Source organism: Meleagris gallopavo, chromosome 2 (assembly GCF_000146605.3).
Source record: "Meleagris gallopavo isolate NT-WF06-2002-E0010 breed Aviagen turkey brand Nicholas breeding stock chromosome 2, Turkey_5.1, whole genome shotgun sequence".
In the NCBI taxonomy this organism is placed as follows: Eukaryota; Metazoa; Chordata; class Aves; order Galliformes; family Phasianidae; genus Meleagris; species Meleagris gallopavo.
Window position 1 is genome coordinate 34305547 of NC_015012.2, and position 6115 is coordinate 34311661.

Sequence of the window (6115 nt, forward strand, 5' to 3'; positions counted from 1 at the left end):
AGCGCCCGGGGGTCGGCTTTGTAATGAGAGCGGTGCGGCACCAGGTGTGCCCGCAGGGGCTGTGCCCGGTGGTCGCTGGGTCTCCTCCTCCCGGTAAGCTCAGGGGGTGGGCAGGGGAGCGGGTCTCTTTCCGGAACAGCTGTCTGAGGCGGTCCCGGCGGCGGGAGCCTGACCTCACAGGCAGAGGTTGCAGCTGTGAATCCTGGCGCTGTGTCCTGCAGGTAAAATTGAGGGGACGTAAATTGGGGGGGGGTTGCTGGTGGTGAGCCAGGCTTCCCTCGGTACGCTTTGTGTGAGTTCTGAAAGTTTCCCTGAGTAACTGTGGGCAGTGTAAGGTCCCCGTGCCGTCACTGCCGCTGCTGGGGTGGGTGCCACGGGGAGCATGGCTTCGCCCGAGATCACATTGCAAAAATGGTGTTAAGTAACTTGCATGGGAAAGATGTACGGATAATAGGAATAGAGAGTGCAGTCCGCAAACTTAGCATGACAGTACGTCAGTTCCGCGCCCTTACTTTGCTGAGATCAAATTTGAGCTGCCCCAAGTTAAAATCAGCGATGGTTATGTTCTGAATAGCCATGTGAGCTGTACCATGGAGCTGTTTCTTCAGCCCCTCACGTGAAGTAAACAAAGGTGTTGTTCAGTTCCAGGTTCTCCCAGTTTCATTTCAGATCCCTCAGATACGTTTTGTTTGGTGCCCAAATGCAAGAGAAAAAACTCCGTGTTAAGGCACAGCCGTCTAGCAGAGGCAGGGTACGACATCCCAACTAATCCCAGCTGGTGATTTATTGATTTTTCTTTTGATTGCATGGCTGGCTTCAGCAAGCACACTGTAACCTAAAGCTGCCAGTGTTGTGTCACCAGAATTGGATGCATTCACTACCACTTACTTATTTACAAGAAGTCAAACAGATTTGTACATTGCTTTGTTGAACAGTTACTTGGCTCAACGACCTACAAAAGTTTATTGAGGTTTTGTGTCTGTTTTTTTTCCCTCTAAACTATCAATTTTTAATAAATTCTGATTAGAATTAATTCTCATAGAATGGTTGGAGGGGACCTCAAAGATCATTGGGTTACAAATTCATGCGGTGGGCAGAGTTGCTAACCTCTATCTCAGGCTGGCTAGGGCCCTATCCAGCATTACCAGTTACATTCTATAAATCAAGTGGCTGTAGCACACAGTCAGGAATATTTTTGGAAAAGCTTGATTATACCATGTAGGTCTGAAACCCCTACATCCTTTAGGAGAGAAAACCACAGGAGCTGAGAGTATGAAAGTAGACTGGGAGATTTGTTTATGTGGTAGTAACCAATGACAAGTGTGCTGGAGTACTTGCTTGGCACAACAACCAAGCCAGTGCAAAAGATAGTACAAACTTCTTAGTTGTACAGTGATAAATATCTGGGACGTTAATGGTAAATGCCTTAAGAGTAAAACCCAGAACTTGGCTGGACTGTTATTGGACTGGTAGTCTACGTGATTGAACATATTTATATCTTAATATTTATGATACAGTTGCCAGCCTTCTAAGTTTGAATGCTCTGTTGCTGAGGGTAGAATCTCTTTTTTTAAAGATTAGAAAATGGCAGGTAGCAACAGGCACAGGCACTCTCTGAGAGCTCCTTTTCATGCATCTCTGGATTATTCCAGAAATAGTTTTACAATTAACAACGGAAGATCTAACGCCAGCCTGTCATCTTCTACACAAGATGATATATACCTAAATGATATTCTTGAAGAAGAAAGTATTATATAGGACTGTATTTCAACTACAAAACGGTATATTTTCCTGTATAACTTTTTATTGTAAGCAAGAAGTTCCTGGGCAAAAATACGAGGAAGACAGGATTCTTAATGTGATGGGGCTTCTGATAATAACATTAAGGAAATAAGTCCTTTTTTAATCCCTTTATAAACATATCACTTCAGTAAAAGCCTTTGGCATCCTGTTATGAAGTTTAATTTCAGCTCATGTAAGTCATGTAACTCAAACATAGTTGACTGAAACTTTCTTTGCACTCACTGGAATAAAGGAAAGAGCCCAGGTAGTCTAGAACAGACCTCATTTGGCCTTTCTTGTTCATTCATGCCTGAAACTCTGTGTCCTGGCACTCCATTTTGTGGGTAGCTGTTCAAAGTCCATGAGCAGCACTTTCTGTGCCAGAAGCCAGAACTGAAGCATGCTGTTTAGGGCCAACTGTTGTGCAGCAGCTGTGGAGCCCTCAGAAAAACATTTGTCTTGGACTTCCCAGCTCAGACCTCATTCTGGCACTTGACCTACTTAGAACCATTTCATCCTCTGTGGTTGTCTAACTTCCATGTTGAACAAGGACACTTCACTGCTTGCCTAACCCAAGGCATTAGAGGTGAGGCATGAAACATAAGAGCTTTTGCTGAGTTGTATCTATGATATTGGCAGATTAGTGCTAGGCCTTTAGGCTGGGAGGGCAGCACTGGTGCACAGACTTGTCCAGCAGGACTGCAGGAGCTGGAAGAGCCTGAAGGGTTTGCTGACACTGTGGTGGTCCTTGAGGCCAGGCCAGAACTACTGTTTGGTAGTATTACATGGTTAAGGAGCTCTCTGCTCTTGTTTAACTGAACTTTTCCAGTATCTGTCAGTTTGTGGTATTCCTGATTGTTATTAATACTGGTGACACGTTCCAATTCTGCTGCATTGCTAGAAGAGTTCTTGTGGAAATTACAGGTGAATTGGCAGGTTTGAAGGGTTGACAGCTTGTCAAAATATAGTAGTCATCTAAGCTCTTATTCTTTCAGTACTGGTTTAGAATATAGAATTGACATCCTAGACAGTGAAATTACTTTTTCCATAGATTAGGTGTAGCACACTCTGTGACAGTGCATACTCCTGTGTGCAGAAGCCTCTCCTGTCAATTATAGAGAGAGGGGAGTAGGGGCTAGGGAGTAATAGTCCTGCCTTTTGAATCAGAAAGTTATACGGTTGGACATCAGTAGGTTAAAATAGCCACAACACCCTTCTTTTCCAACTGTAGGAAACTGAATAACCATTTCCCTGTAGCTCAGGAATGGTAGCAGACAGCTTTTGCTGTTCAGTGGCTCACTCAGAGGCTACAAGTGCTTCAAGGTCCAATCTCACCATACTCTTTCCTCTCAGAAAAATACTGCTTATGAGATTGGATGAGAGCAGGCTTATTCCTTGCTCTCAGTTACCAAGGAAGTATCTGGATTTCTGCCTCAGACATTTGGCCTTCCCTGAGAAATTCATTAAGAATATGAGTCAGCGTTGGCTGCAGTGGCAGATTTGGCAATACAGGATCCACTCCTGGAACTCAACCTGGGTGCTCTTGAATTCATGGGTATCTCCTAATTCCTCCTTGTGACATCAAACAGGACGGAAACTGAACTAGCAGCTTAAAAATTCCACTGTCAGTTACTCTTTCCTCCCAGACAAGCCCATGACTGGCTCTAGCAGCTCTATGAAACTTTGTTTGACCATTCCAGCATTGAAAAGTATTTTCCAGCAAGAAACAAAAGTCAGTTATCTCCAACAGGATCTTTAAGCAGTATTAACATGGGCTGCCTGGTGAGCACGTGTTCTTTAAATATTGCTTCTTGACAGTTGCTTCAGAGTAGTTAATGAAGGTCAATATTATTCCTTATGTAAGTCTGCTTTAGTTTCCATGTCTGTAACACCTACTCTGCCACTCACAGTGGATGTGACAGACTCAGGAACAGAATCATTGTTTCCTTTAATCTCATGCCACTGATCACTTCTTCCTGAAAAATGGGAAATTAAAGACATTGTGCTATTTTGACATCCATTTAATAAAATAATTAAAGTTCACTTATTTTGACTTCAGTCTGCCAAGAGAGAATAGCATTTTTCATCTTAATTTACCTGTAATTCTCAGTCCAGAGTGGGGAGACAGAAGGTTGATGCTGTTCTGCCTTCACATGCCATGCATAAGGAGGTCTTGTCCTACACAGAGTGCAAAAATGAGTGACTGAGAAAGAAGCAGCAGGGGAGTGCTCCTGCAAGGAAGGACTAAAATAATAAACATGGATGTACTTCTCATCTCAAATATGGACACATTCTTAAAACAGATGGGAGAACACCAGAAATATAGTCTGATGAGAATTTAGTGTGGCTTTCAAAGAACAAACATTATGATTTGGGAATGGCAATATTTAAAATATCTTCATATTTTCTAGCTGGGAAACAAGCAGAGTTAAGTCTGAATATTTAGTTAGGCTCTTCAATTGGTTTTCTAAGGAGTTCTCATACTAAGTGAGAAAGAACAAGCATTTCTAACAAAGTAAGCTCCCAGCTTTTGATTTCTTGGAGAAAAATAAAGCTATACAGAGCTTGTAAACAATCCGTAAGTGCACAGGCTGCAGCATTTCCCAAGAGAGATTAAAAAAACATGAGTTGTTCTGTCTGTGCACATGGGAGAAGAGTCCTGTGTAAGAATGAATTTGAGCAGTGTACATGTCAGTGACAACAGCTGTACAAACTGATTAATCCACAGACATCTTTGCTACTGCAGAGGAGGGAAGGACAGGCCTGTGGAGCACTTGGCTTTCACCCTCTAGAAGTCTCTACTTGTAGTTGGAGCAAAACAGAAACCGAAAGATTTTATCTGGGCGATAAGCAATTACATGGGAACAAGTATGCCATTTTATCAGGGTTAAACAGAAGCTTTCAGGGCTCTGAAGTCATCCACTTTGCATCTTCTTTAGCCCCTCCACAACCAAGGTTGTTTTCAGAGGCCTTAACTAATCACAAAGCCATTTAGATTAGGAAGCATAGGACATTGTTTAAAGGCTGATGGGAAGATTATACTGCCAAGAAAGACTGTTCCTGCTTGTAAGTTTACCAGCAGCCAAAGAGTTGGCTCAGATAGAATCAAAAGAACTTCAGTTGCTGGTAGCTGAAGTTGCAGCTGGCAGTGCTGGGCCTGATGCACCTCAGGATATAGTTGTGCTTTTTAGCTGCTGGGGCACATGGCTGATGACTCCTAGTGACAGACCAACCCCCCCCCCCCACCCACACATAGCAGCCCCTGCCTGTCCCTGCTGAAGGCCCAGACTTCCCACCAGGTTTTGCTTATGTAACATGATGGAAGGCACAGCAGAACAGCAAGGGCATAGCTGCAACAAGTGAGGATTTGCTCAAATCCTCCAACAGCCGTGGGCATGGAAATAAAGGAAAAAAAGCTACTTACCTACAGAAGGCCTCACGTAGGCAGTAATCTCCAGCAAGATATCCTTGCCTCCAGTGCCAGCCCTTAAATGAGGTCTGGGATGGGGTAGATCCTGGCTCCACCCCTTCTGGTCACTCAGCTACATTGCATGCACCTGAGCTCCCCTGGGATTGCCCTGCCTTGCCACCAGGTGCTCAATCACTGGTTTAAGCCATTACTTAGCATTTCCACTACAGTTTATCACAATGATATTGCGGCTCTGGGACTGAGCCAAGGCTTCTAGGTCCCCTTGCTTTTTCTTCATGCTGTGTATATTGATGTAGAAACATTTCAAATGTTCTTCATTGTACCTGGCACCTCATGGAACAGAGTGAAGGCTCTCACTAGCGTGCTGTCCTTCATGTTTTGGCACTCTATCCTATAGTTTATCTCTTGCGTGCCTGATTTTATTCCTTTCCCCCTTCAAGTCTAGTTTAAAGCTTTGTCAGTCAGCTACTAACTCCTGTGCTGAGCAGTTCTTTGACCTGAGGGCACCTCGCCCAGTGTGCTCACTGCTGCTGTCAAACACTGACAGAAAGCTTGGGCACATCCTGCAGCCTGAGACCTAAATGGCCACTTGTGTTATCTTGTCCAGTTCTGCATTCTGCATTTTAGATTTTTGTAGAAACTTCGTGTGACCTTTTATCTACTGTGGCCTGTCAAGGCTAGCCAGCATGATTTTGAATGGAGGTGCAATTTTGTGGCTGAATTTTCACCTTCACTTTCTTTTTTTTTGGGGTGGGGGGCTAGAGTGGGAGAGGGGAAATGCCACTTTATCTAGAAGTGGTCTGGTAAGTAAGTGTTTAAGGCCAGGTTGGATGGAGCCCTGGTCAATCTGATCTACTATTTGATCTAGCAGCTGGCAACCCTGCCTGTGGCAGAGAGGTTAAA

General features: G+C 44.0%; 1 long non-coding RNA gene across 1 annotated transcript; it reads right to left on the reverse strand.

Annotated features, from left to right (window-relative positions):
* Positions 1-1255: 1255 nt before the first annotated feature.
* On the reverse strand, positions 1256-5304 carry LOC104909652. Its single transcript, XR_792499.2, has 3 exons — positions 5207-5304; positions 3880-3960; positions 1256-3758 (listed from the first exon to the last, which is right to left on the reverse strand). It is a non-coding gene; the product is annotated as an uncharacterized LOC104909652 (long non-coding RNA).
* Positions 5305-6115: the final 811 nt, after the last annotated feature.